This window comes from Panthera onca, chromosome B3 (genome assembly GCF_046562875.1).
Source record: "Panthera onca isolate mPanOnc1 chromosome B3, mPanOnc1 haplotype 2, whole genome shotgun sequence".
Classification (NCBI taxonomy): domain Eukaryota; kingdom Metazoa; phylum Chordata; class Mammalia; order Carnivora; family Felidae; genus Panthera; species Panthera onca.
The window spans coordinates 114224728-114238671 of NC_138344.1; the positions used below are offsets into that span (position 1 = coordinate 114224728).

The 13944-nt window shown below is 38.8% G+C and overlaps 1 protein-coding gene across 2 annotated transcripts in view; it reads left to right on the forward strand.

The window, feature by feature from the left end:
• EXD2 (exonuclease 3'-5' domain containing 2) overlaps positions 1-13944 on the forward strand; it is an 85154-nt gene that overhangs the window by 13105 nt on the left and 58105 nt on the right. The window contains exons 2-3 of one of the 2 annotated variants that reach the window (XM_060620145.2): positions 4313-4480; positions 8498-8557. The exons of the other annotated variant lie outside the window; for it this stretch is intronic. The gene's annotated coding sequence lies outside the window, so the exon portion shown is untranslated. The remainder of the gene's footprint in view (positions 1-4312; positions 4481-8497; positions 8558-13944) is intronic. 2 annotated transcript variants of the gene reach the window in all.

Sequence of the window (13944 nt, forward strand, 5' to 3'; positions counted from 1 at the left end):
AAATATGAGCATTTTTATAAGTGACATACTTCCAACAAGACGCCTGGGTGGCTCAGTCCATAGAACATGTGACTCTTGATCTTGGGGTCCTGAGTTTACACCCTATATTGGGCATAGAGCTTACTTAAAAATAATAATAATTTTTTTCTATATTTTTTGGCAAAAAAACCCACCAAAACGCTTCTTAATATCACTTTTCAAAATATTTATAGTAGCTTTCAAAAAGCAATTGTTTTCTCATTCATTACACTATGGACTTTAGCTTGAAGGAACAGTTTCAAAACATGGGGTTTTTTTGTATTTATAAAATAGCATACTACTCACAGCCACCTTGTTGAAAAAGTCAGCAAAATTTGAATGTCTTGTTTGTTTGTTTGTTTGTTTGGTTGGTTGGTTGGTTTTTTCAGCTAGAGAGAGAAAGAGAGAGCAGGAGCAGGGGACGGGGACAGATGGAGAGAGGGAATCCCAAGCAGGCTCCGTGCTCAGCACAGAGACTCACTCGGAGCTCAGTCCCACAACCCTGGGATCACAACCTGAGCCAAAATCAAGAGTCGGACGCTCAACCAACTGAGCCACCCAGGCGGCCCAGAATGTTTCTTTTTGTAAAAGAAAAGTCAGTTATTTATAGGTTCTGACAACTATTTTAATACTTTGACCAGAAATGCCTAGCAAATCTCTGAGTGAAGCCAAATACCTTTGTCATCAGTCCCCATTCCATCATAGACCACTGTATTATAAAGATTCTGCTATTTAAGTCTTGTTTCTACAAAAATGAACACACTGATGTCATCTCATAAGCACAAAAAATGTAAGATGGGCGAGCACCACTATCAGTCCATCTGCACTGTGGAACTCCTATCTCTCCCTCAAGATTCCAAAATGACTCACAACCAGCTGGCATCCAAATAAGGATACCAGTGTCCATCTGTATATTGAATAGTAGCAAACCTGAATTTCTTAAATTTTTTTTTTAGATTTAAAGTGTGAATAGAAATCTAACATTTTCTTTTAACATTCTGATGGACCATCATGTACACCCTGGATGTGCCCATCCTACTCCACTCTGGGGACAATTACTTTAGAGGATGAGGTAGCTTGGGACCATTTCCACATTATTGCTGAGGAACATGAGGCCTAGACAGGCTGCAGTAAACTGAAGTCAAGAGAAGCCTGGGTTAGAGTTTACTGAAATGGCTCCATCATTCATCAGCTATGCAGTCCTGTGCATAATACATAATCACAGGCCTTCTGTTTTTACATTTATAAAATAGAATAATATTGTAAAGTGGAGATAATACCTCATGGGGGTTGATGTGAGGATTAAATAAAATAATTTTGTTAATATAACCATAATACCTTTCTTAAACCCTCACAAATTAATCACATTCCCCAAACCCTTGCCCTTAGCCTTGACCTCTATCCTCCATTTATGAGGATCATGGAGGCTGTCAGTTGAGAACTCCTTTAATTTTAAGGCTCCTTATCACAAAACTCCTCTTATCCAAGCACAGTGCTTTCACTGTGCTCTGCAACCATCTCATGTTATCTCCTCATGGAACTTGTTCCATCAATTATCTGCTTTTTCCTATGTATTAATCTATTCCAATGCTACTGGCCTTTTCCCCTAAGTTGGAAACCATGTCCAAGTGTCTCCCAACACTGAAAAAATGGAAAAAAAAATTTTAACTTAGGTAATAAGCTAAAATCCACATTTATGCTCTTCCTTTATTTCTGAAAGGACACTATAAATAATAGCTTATTTAGTATTTCTAGATCTACTTCACTGTTTTAAACTACATAACAATGTTCCATAGTCAACAAATATTTCTTGAGTGTCTACACTGTTCTATGCACTAAAGATATAGCAGTTAACAAGCTGGAGTGGGAAACAGAAAGTCAGTGAGGTAAACAAGTAAAATATATAATATTTTAGATGGTGCTAAGTACTTTGAGTTTAAATTTTTTTTTGTTGTTTATTTTTGAGACAGAGAAACAGAGCGCAAGTGGGGGAATGGCAGAGAGAGACACACACACAGAATCTGAAGCAGGCTCCAGGCTCCAGGCTCCAAGGTGTCACCACAGAGCCTGACTTAGGGCTCAAACTCATGAACTGTGAGATCATGACCTGAGCCAAAGTTGGACACTGAACCAACTGAGCCACTCAGGCATCCCAAGTACTTTGAGTTTTAAACAGAGTGGTCAGAGAAAGCATATCTGGGAAAAGTGACATTGATTAAAAGAAGGTGAAAGAGATTAAAAAAGATTAAAAGATTAAAAGAAGGTGAAAGAGAAGCCTTTATAGATATATAGGAGAAGAACATTCAAAGAAGAGGAAAAAGCATCTACAAATGTCCTGAGTCAGGAGAATGTTTGCCATTCAGTTATAGTTAACAGTATCCATATATAAGTGATGTTAAGTACTACTCACATTCAGTCAAGGTCCTATCTGAATATATTAAACCAAAAGACTAAATTGTAAAGTTAACAGCAACCAGCAATCCTTATATAAAACAAGAGGAATCAGGAGAGAGATTCTTTTTATGTACACACAGAAAAAGTTACAAGAAAATAGGCATTGCTGTTATTGTGCTCATTTATGTAAGTGGTCACAGGTCCTAGTTGACATTTGTAACTGTTGTCTTCCACTATCCATTGATTATTTCCTTTGCCCTCCACTAGAACCTTTGGATTTTTATCTGGTGGGGTGAACCAAACTTTCATTCCTGAATCTCTCTCAGGGTCCTACTTTTTTCTGACTGCTTTAATTTCCCATCAGTCTTTCCTATTAGATGTGGAAGTGCTCAGAAAATCCCCTGGAGGGACACCTGGGTGGCTCAGTCGGTTAAGCAGCCGACTTCGGCTCAGGTCATGATCTTGTGGTCCGTGAGTTCGAGCCCTGCGTCGGGCTCTGTGCTGACAGCTCAGAGCCTGGAGCCTGTTTCAGATTCTGTGTCTCCCTCTCTCTGACCCTCCCCCGTTCATGCTCTGTCTCTCTCTGTGTCAAAAAATAAATAAACGTTAAAAAAAATTAAAAAAAAAAAAGAAAATCCCCTGGATTTCAGAGAAACTCTTGGGAAACTGTCCCTATTATGTAGCAGAGACCCAGTTCCCCCTTGGTATTTAGGATCAGTCATCTCACTCAGTGAGTAATCCATTTTTGGCTGTTGGTCCCATGGCATGGAGAGCCCAAAATGGCTAAATGACACCTCAACTTCCCATTCAATGGAACTATTATTGTGTTTGTGGTAGAAGCATTTCCCTGTTGGAACTAAGGCTTCCAAACCAACAGAACTCAAAGTTGAAGAAATGGGAAGTAAAAATTCTGGAAGTAGATTATTAGGTGTAAGAATGGGAAAAGCCACTTCTATTTCCCACCTTTGATTTGTGGATCTGTTCATTCTGGCTATAGAAGAGACAGCATTATACACTGAAAGATGTGTTAATTTTGGAAGATAATCCCAATCTTTCAAGATGTCCTCTCCGCACTGGCATTGGCGTTGAAACCAAGCCATCACTAGGTTGTTCGAACATTACATCAGACTAGCTGCTTCTGGATAATGGGGTATGTGGGAAAGATCAATGAATTCCATAGACAAGAGCCCATTACCATGCTTCTTTTTTGGTGAAATGTGTTTCCTGATTAGAAGCAATGACGTATAAAACACCATTATAGTAAATACGGCATTCTGTTTAAATCCATGGATGATGGTGGTGCTGGCCGAAGTACCATATGAGCAGGGAAGACACAATCCATACCCATAATATACATCTATTTCAGTAAGGACAGATTGCTGTTACCTCTGTGATATAAGGAGTCCAGTGTAATCAATTTGTTACTAATTGGCTGACTGCTGCCCCAGGGAATGTCATACTGAGGGTCTAGCCTAAGTCTTTATTGCAAGTATGTGAGGCTTCCTGGGGGCTTAGCTAGGTCAGACTTATTGAGGGGAAGCTGATGTTGTTGAATCCATGCATAGTCTTTATCCCTGTAACATGGCCAGGTTGTACTTGAGCTCCTTGAACAAACACTGCTGTGTCTGAAAAAAGGTAGAGTGACATCTATACTATGTGTCCTCTTGTCCATCTGATTGAGAGCCTCCCCTGCAATAGATGACCTTTTGTGAGCATTTTTATTGAACTCAAATATCGTTACAGCTTGCCCATTGGAAAGGTCCATTCACATACCTCTTCCCCACACCTTCTTTCTAATTATCTTCAAAGGCCTCTATTCTCTCCAAGTCTCCTAAGCATGCAATGAAATCATTAGCAACTACCAGTTAATTAATCAGTATATATCTGTTCTTCTGGCCAGTTCACCATCCAGATAGAGTGGACAACCAAATGTATTTTTTGGAGATCTACCCACTGAGAGGATTTTGCTTCACCACTATCTTTCGAGGATTTTCCAGTTGAGGGTTGTAATGCTACAGCAGTATCTCCTATTGGGTACAGAAGTATCTGAAAACCAGGCATGACGCAGGTAACTTACATTGGTTGATTTTCAAATGTTAAATCAACTTTCAGTTCCTCAAATAGTTTTTATCTTTTCTTGATCATTCTGACTGGAGGCTTGTGAGTTTTATTAATTCAAAAAAGCAAGCTTTTGTTTGCATTGTTTATTGCTATTTTTGTCTGTTTTCTATTTTGTTGATTTCTGCTTTTATCTTGATTATTTCCTTCTATTTCCATTGGGCTTAATTTGCTCTTATTTTCTAATTCCTTAAGGTGAAAATGTAGATTGTTGATTTTAGATCTTCTTTTAATATATAAACATTTAAAGCTATAAATTTCCCTGGAAGCACTGCTTTATCTGTATCCCACAAATATCAAAATGTTTTCATTAACATCCATTTAAAAATATCATCTTAAAAAAATTTTTTTTTTTTTAATGCTAATTCATTTTTGAGAGAGAGAAAAAGACAGAGTATGCATGGGAGAGGGGCAGAGAGAGAGGGAGACACAGAATCTGAAGCAGGCTCCAGGCTCTGAGCTGTCAGCACAGAGCCCCACATGGGGCTCAAATTCACCAACTGTGAGATCATGACCTGAGTCTAAGTCAGACGCTTAACCGACTAAGCCACCCAGGCGCCCCTAAAAATATCTTCTAATTTCTCTTGATTTTTTGACTTGTGGATTATTTAGAAGTATGTATACTGATTTCCAAATATTTTTAGTTTTCTTAGAATCTTGTTATTTATAACTAATCCCAGTGTCAGAGAAACTGTCTTTTAAATTGTCAATGTTTAAAAATTTATCAGTACTTGTTCTTTGGCTTCACATATAGTCTATCCTGGTGAATATGTCATTTGCCCTTGAAAAGAATGTGTATAGTTATGGGCATTGGGTTCTATTAATGTCAATTAGGACAAAGTAGTTAATTGTGTTGTTCAGTTCTTATATGTCTTTGATGGTTTTCTACCTGGTTGGATTGTCAGGTTAAAGACTATAAAAGAAAATTCACCTCATGTCATTACTTGTAAGTGTTGACTCCCTGTCAGAATCTACCTGCTTTTGTTCGCTCTCCAGTGCCTTCAGGGAGGTGTTTTTATGGTGTGTTTTGTCCAGAGTTTATGTCTGGTCCAGCACAGGGTCTTACTAGAAATACCATAAGTGGGTAATTCCAATAACATTTTATTAAGCTATCCATTTAACTTAGGACACCAGGATCAATCACCCACTGCCAAAGATTCTTACATATCAAAACTTTCTGAACACCATTTCATTTCTGCTACTCCTTATGATAATTGTGCCTACATTGGTTTTTTTTTTTATTTTTACCTGTTAAATAAGCTTTTTATTTTAGAATATTTTAGATTTATAAAAAACTTGTGAAGAAGAATAAAGAGTTCCCATATATCCCCCACCCAACTTCCCCTATTATTAACATCTTATCTTAGTATGGTACCTTTGTATAATTAATGAACCTATATCATTACATTGTTATTAATTAAAGTCCATACTTCATTTAGATTACTTTAACTTTTACCTGATAATCCTTTTTGTGTTCTAGGATCTTATCAGGGATACCACTTTACATTTAGTTGACATGTCTCCTTAGGTTCCTCCTGGCTGGGACTTTTCCTTGTCTTTGATGATCTTGACAGTTTTGAAGAGTACTAATCAAGTATTTTGTAGAATGTCACTCAATAGGGATTTGTCTGATGTTTATCTCATGATTAGACTGGGGTTGCCTGGCTGGCTTAGTTGGTAGGACATCTGACTCTTGATCTCAAGGTCATGAGTTCAAGACCCACAGTTAGGTGTAGAGATTCTTAAAAAAGAGAGAGAGAGATGAGGGACAGAAGCAAAAAAGCCTGGGGCTATGTGTTTTGGGAGGAAGGCCACAGAGTGCCATTTTCATCAAATTATATCAAGGATATTGCTATGGACTGGATTGTGTCCTTCCTTAGCTCCACAAATTCATATGTTGAGCCCTAGGCCCCAATTTGACCCTATTTGGAGATAGGGCCTTTAGGCTGTAATTAAGATTAAATGAAGTAGTAAGGGTGGGGCCTTGACCCAATAGGATTAGTGTCCTTATACAAGAGACACCAGAGATCTCCCTCTGTCCATCACCTGAGGACAGTGAGAAATGGGCCATCTACAAGCTAGGAAAAGAGTTTTCAACAGAAACAGAATTAGCCATCACCTTGGTCTGGGATTTCTCAGCCTCTAGAACTATGAGAAATAAATTTCTGTTCTTGAAGCCACCCAGTCTATGGCATTTTGTTATGGCAGTCCTAGTTTTTTTAGGCAGTCCATACATATGACTTATAGTCTTGATAATGTGGCTGAGGTAGTTTTGTCAGATTTCTTCAGTGTAAAGTCACTTTTTGGGCACCAACCCAGATGTCATCATTCCAGTTTCAGTGTCATCCCCTTCCCCATCATTGCCTTATCTTTCACTAGAGAGTTCTGGCATGGCTATGAAATCAACTTATGTTGTAATTCTGAAATCTGCACAATTAAATTCTATGATTTTCAGCAATATTAGATTGTAAGTATAAAAAATAAGGGATTCTTTAGGACTGCCAAAGAAGCTTTCTCTGTCTCTTGAACTGAATGTTTAATGACTTGACCTTTTCCATTTCTTATATGAGTTCTTTGTGGGGAGCAAATGAAGCTACTCCCAACATAGAGTTGTTACTGTCTACATTACCATCAAACAGTCATACGTGACTTCAAAGTGTTTGCTTTAGTGGGCACTCCAACACAAATGACTAAAGGTGATAAGTTGATCATTTATGATGCCACTACATCCCATTTCCCACTGACAACTTGCTCAACATTGCATTTGAATTTAAGGATATAAACAAATCAACCCCAAATCCTATAGCTGAAAGTCAGCCTCCTAGAACTATTCTTGGGACCATTTTCTGTATTAGTCAGTGTTCAACAAACTACAGCAGTTACCTTAATTAAGAAAATTCATATAAACAGTTATTGGAGATATCATAGGCATTGGAGAATTGAAAAGAGAAAGTGGGACTAAGAAGTAGTAACTGCAAGAAGTAGATGGGGAAATAAAGAGTCAAGGTTGGGATCGTTGGGATTAAAACACTTGAAGGAGGGGCCCTCGGGAGCTAGAACCCAGACCTTAAAAACACGCTACCTGACTTATACTGGTAGCTCAGTAGCTTAGCGGTGGGCCTCTTCGTGACTCAGACCTCTGAGGGGGTTGCTGCCTAGCTGGTACTGGTCCCTCTGAGGAATGTGATAAGGCTAGTTCTGGGAGTATGGAAAGGAGTCCAGGACTGCTGCTGGCATGTGACTGGATAGAAACAAAAAGCGAACAGGAAGGAGCAGCAGTCCCTTCTTCCTTCTTCCTGCCTCTCATCTCCCACTATTGACTATTGGCAGGAGCTAACAGAGAGCCAGTCTGGTGAAGGAAAAGTGTGAAACGCAAAGACCCAGCCTCAGCACCACAAAACTACGCATAAACGGCTTGAAGCTGAGGAACAGCTTCTTTATTATCAGTACAGTTAGACAATCATTGCTCAAATTATATACAAAAAGATGAAGGGGAGGCAGGAGTCTAGGACATTTCACCGATTTCTAGTGTTCGTAACTGAATGAATAGTGGAGAAAGGTAGAATAAATGTGGAGTTGAGAGTTAGAAAGGAGCTAGTTTGCGGCATGTGGAAAGATCTGCTGGGGTTGATAAATTTAGTTTGAGAAGCCTGGAGTCTAACATAGTACAATTCAAAGTGTAGTCTTTGGACTAGCTGGTCTGTAATGTAAACAAAAAAAAATTGCATTAAAGTATGTATAACTTAAAATCTATCACTTTAATCATTTTACAACTGTGGTAAAAAAAATATATATATATATATACATATACATATATAATTTAAAATTTACCATTTTAACCATTTTTTAATGTACAATTCCATGGCATTAAGTATATTTACATTGTTTTGTAACTATTACCACCATCCATCTCCAGATTTTTTCCATCATCTCAAACTGAAACTCCGTGCCCAATCTCTCCCCCCAGCTCCTGGTCACCACTATTCCACTCTAGTCTCTATGAATTTGACTCTTCTAGCAACCTCATGTAAGTGGTATCATGCATTATTTGTCCTTTTGTGCCTGGCTTATTTCACTCAGCATAAATACCTTCAAGGTTCACTCCTGTTGTAGCACGTATTATAATTTAATTCCTTTTTAAAGCTGGAAAACATTTCACTTTCTGCAATTTGGGGTTTTTTTTTAATGCATTTTTATTTATTTTTAAAGTAGACTCTACTCCCAATGTGGAGCTGGAACTCATGACTCTGAGATCAAGAGTCACATGCTCTATGACTGAGCCAGCTAGGTACTCCGCAATTGGCTTTTATCAGTCCTCAATAAGATAAAAGTTTGTTCCAGAATGTGAAGTATCTATGTCAGCAAGCACAGTTTTGTAGGAAGAATTTTTCAGTGAAGGAAACAGTATGGTGATTTACATTTTGGAGCAAGGTCCCTTTTTCATTGCTTAGAGTAGCACTGGGAGTAGGTATTTAGAGACAGCTTTTGACTGGAGATTCAGAAATCATTATTGTGTAAAAGAAAAAAAAATTCAAACTAGAACCAGAATGCATTTTTTTCATGTTGTAATTTACATCTGCCTTCGAGGGAGAAATGAGAATTTCTGATAAAATGCCTACACAAAATCCTAAAAAAACTAAAGGGATTAAAACTTCCAAGAAGCCAGTTATGCACCCAGTCACCTTTCAGTTCAGAGTGTAGTGAATTTCACCAAATATTCTTTTTTTTCTTGTAACTAATCTAAAGTGATTTTTTCTTTTTCTTTCTTTCCTTCCTTCTCTCTTTCTCTCTCTTCCTCATTCTTTCCTTTCTTTCTTTCTTTCTTTCTTTCTTTCTTTCTTTCTTTCTTTCTTTCTTTCTTTCAAAAGATTTTATTTTTAAGTAATCTCTACACCCAGTGTGGGGCTTGAACTCACAACCCAGAGATCAAGAGTTGCATGCTCCATGGACTGGAAACAGCCAACCATCCCTAAAATGATTTTTCTAACCAATCTCTTTTCCTCCCAAATATCCCTACCAAAAATAAATCTTTGAATTGGACTTCTCTTTTTTTTTAATGTTTATTTATTTTTTGACAGAGACAGAGTGTGAGCAGGGGAGGGGCAGAGAGAGAGGGAGACTCAGAATCTGAAACAGGCTCCAGGTTCTGAGCTGTCAGTACAGAGCCCAACGTGGAGCTTGAACTCACAAACCATGCGATCATGACCTGAGCTGAAGTTGGACGCTTAACTGACTGAGCTACCCAGGCACCCCTGAACTGGATTCTTTCTTTCTTTCTTTCCTTCTTTCTTTCTTTCTTTCTTTCTTTCTTTCTTTTCTATATTTATTTATATTTTTATTATTTTTTTAAATTTACATCCAAGTTAGTTAGCATATAGTGCAATAATGATTTCAGAAGTAGAATCCAGTGACTCATCCCCTACATATAACACCCAGTGCTTATCCCAACAAGTGTCCTCCTCAATGCCCCTTGCCCATTTAGCTCATCCCCCACCCACAACCCTCCAGCAACCCTCAGTTTGTTCTCTTATGTTTTGTCCCCTCCCTGTTTTTATATTATTTTTGCTTTTCTTCCCTTTTGTTCATCTGTTTTGTATCTTAAATTCCACATATGAGTGAAGTCATTCTGTGACTAATTTCCATAATACACTCTAGTTCCATCCATGTTGTTGCAAATGGCAAGATTTCATTCTTTCTAAATGCCGAATAATATTCCATTGTATATATACACCACATCTTCTTTATCCATTCATCCACCAATGGACATTTGGGCTCTTTTCATACTTTGGCTATTGTCGATAGCATTTCTATAAACATTGGGGTGTGTGTGCACCTTCGAAACAGCATACCTGTATCCTTTGGATAAATACCTAGTAGTGCAATATCTGGGTCATAGGGTAGTTCTATTTTTAATTTTTTGAGGAACCTCCATATGGTTTTCCAGAGTGGCTGCATCAGTTTGCATTCCCACTGAATTGGACTTCTTAAAGGATAATAGTAAATAAAAAAAAAAGAAAAGAAAAGAAAAGAAAATTATGAATCAGATGCAGATATGAAATAAATACACGTCAAAGATTTGACTTAACTCATTATTTAATGAAGGATCTGGAAAAGATGTTACAATCAGTTCAAAGGAAAACCCAAAGACCAAATATCTAAGCCTATCAAAAACGTTGACATACATTTTCTCAATATACACAAAGCTGGCTTATTAAGAGGTGTGGGGGAGTGGGGTTGTCAATAGAAGCTTCACCTAACAGCATTTATTTGCACATCTAAAGACAATAATTATTTGCATTATTATCAGCTTTCTACAAATTAACATATATCTCTTCAGCAGTGTAAAACAGCTCAAAAACTATAGAAGGCAGAAACCCCATAGAATCTGGTAAGTGGGAAGGGTATGCTTAGAACAATGCAGTTTTCTATTTCCTGATAATCTTTTCGCCCATTTAGAAGTATCCTACTATTGGCCTTCTTCGTTGTTGTAAGATACTAAAGAAAGTTTAATGTATGCTCATAACAAAATTATCTGAAAATTTTTCGTATACACTTGGCTTCTAACGTTGGTTGCTGATGTGGGAAAGTGAGGCAGGAATCTTGAAAGTATGAAAGTAAGTAATTTTCACTGAATCCTCATGTTTTTAGTATGACACCCCATTCTTTTTGTTGTTGTTAATTTTTTTTTTAAGTTTATCTTTTTATTTTGAGGAAAAGAGCAAGCAGGGTAGGGGCAGAGAGAGAGAGAGAGGGAGACAGAGAATCCCAAGCAGGTTCCACACTGTCAGTGCAGAGCCTGATGTGGGGCTCGATCTCATGAACCAGGAGGTCATGACCTGAGCTCAAATCACGAGTCGGATGCTCAACTGACTGTGCCACCCAGGTTCCCTAGTTCCCAGGTTCCCTAGTATGGCACCCTTATTCTTAACTAGACAAGGTATCTTCTACTTTATTGTCTCCAGGGAATCAATCCTAAACCTTCTGCAGGGTTGGCAGCTAGGAAGGAAATCAGGTGGTCCAACTGCTTCTGAAATAGACTTTTAACCAGTTATTCTGCTTTTCGTCCCAACTTTACCCCTGCTTCTTGAGGTACCTGGTGCTTCCAATTCTTGAGGCTTTTGGTGGTTTTGTAGGGCAAACCAGGCTTGCTTTTGGCCTGTCCTTTGATAGATGAAGAAGAGTCTGATAAGTCAGTTCCCACTATCCGTCTGCTTTCCAGCTTCCAAAATGTTAGTGATTTTATCTCCTGTTCTCTAAGAGACTGACTATACAAACAGAAAATAGCCAGGTCTCATATGACAGTAGAACTCTGACCCATGACTTCTACAGCAACCACCAGCCTGGGAAGCCAAACCACAGCTTCTGAGTCAAACAGCCCAGAATGGTTAGAGCTTGTTGATGGGTCTGCTTCTTTATATTTTGCTCCTACTTCCAACACAGGACCAACCAGAGAAAGCCAAACCAATCACATAAGAAGCCTGGCTTCTAGTCAGCCCATCTCCAGTTTCCCCATTACAATGGCCACCAACCATATCTGAAGCTGCCCCTGTTTTCATTATAAAAGTTTCCCACTTGTCTGTCTGCTTTTGAGTCTTTGCCAATTGCGAGTGATGGTGGCTGACTCTCTGCTAGGTTTACTCTCATTTTGGTCGTCTGCTTTTTCTATATCTTTTTTACCTTGAAGTTTCGTTTTTTCCCCATTTTTACTTATTTTTTTATTTTTTTTAAATTTTTAATATTTATTTATTTTTGAGAGAAAGAGAGAGTACGAGCTGGGGAGGGGCAGAGAGAGAGAGGGAGACACAGAATCCGAAGCAGGCTCCAGGCTCTGAGCTGTCAGCACAGAGCCCGATGCGGGGCTTGAACCCATGGACCATGAGATCATGACTTGAGCTGAAGTTGGACACTTAACCGACTGAGCCACCTGGGCGGCCCTTGTTTTCAAAGAGAGATTTCAGTAGGAAGTAGAGTTACATGTGGCTTACTCCATCATCTTAAACTGGCATTCTCTTTGTGTGTGTGTTTGTGTGTGTGTGTGTGTGTGTGTGTGTGTGTGTGTGTGTGTGTGTCTGTGTCTGTGTTTCTGACTTAGATGTCAGGAATCCACTTTTACCCTCCAGCTTCAGAAGGCCCACACATAACATTTGCTTTTCTTCTTGCAAACATGGATACAAAATTCAACACCCATTCAAAGTCCTCCAAAGAATCTACTGGAACTAAAACATTAGAGGATGATACACAATTGGCTTTCCTGAGCCTTACCTATGAGAGATAGAGGATGAGGTTACATTATGTGTACACATCCCACACCAAAGAACTTAAACTCAACTCCCCAAATGCTTTAAACGTTTCTTTCTCCCTCAAAGTCTCTCCTCTGAGATGTCTTTCTCTTTCTCCCAGGAAGCTGGGAGCCTTGCTGACTCCTCCCGTTATCTCTGATTGCTCCCTGAATTTTCTAATTCCTCACCCTTTTACCCTAGGAAGCAGTTCAGCTCAACCTCCATGAGCACCACTCACTATAAAACAAAAGGAATGCTGATTCACCAGCCTTTGAACCCCTATTGTTAGGTGAACTTTTCCCATGGCAGTGAGAGTCTCACCCTCATTTCATTTTATTTCATTAAAAAAATATATTTATTTATTTTGAGAGAGAGAGAGCCCGAGCACAAGGAGGGGTGCAGACAGAGAGAGGGAGAGAAGGGAATCCCAAGCAGGCTCTGTGGTGACAGCTTGGGGTGCTATCTCACAAATTGTGAGATCATCAACTGAGCCAAAATCAAGAGTTGGACACTTAGGGATGCCTTGGTGGCTCAGTCAGTTAAGCATCTGACTTCAGCTCAGGTCACAATCTCATGGTTCGATCTCATGGTTCGTGAGTTTGAGCCCTGCTTCGGGCTCTGTGCTGACAGGCTCAGAGTCTGGAGCCTGCTTCAGATTCTGTGTCTCCCTCTCTCTCTGCCCCTCTCCCACTTGCGCTCTGTTCTCTCTCTCTCAAAAATAAATGAGCATTAAAATAATAATAATAAAAAAAGAGTTGGATGCTTAACTGACTGATACACCAGGTGCCCCAGTCTTACCCTTATTTTAAAGGGCCTTCATGAATTTCTTCTTTTCCAAGAAGTAGTTTCAGTCTAGCTCTTTAGAAGAGAGAAAAAAGTTCCATATATCTCTAAACCACCAAAAAAAGGATACCTTTTCTCATATGATAACAAATTGTCTTTTTGTCTTTCCAACTAGCTTGTAAGCTTCTTGAATGCATAGCTACATATTTTTATAATCTGTATAGTACCTAATCATATTACAAAAGTTTATAGAAGGGATCAGTGGACAGAAAGGATGGATAGAATTTTGATGGAAGGAAATAGGATTTTCAGAAAGAGCCTCTTTAGTGGTTCCTCTAAGCTTTGACCTTTA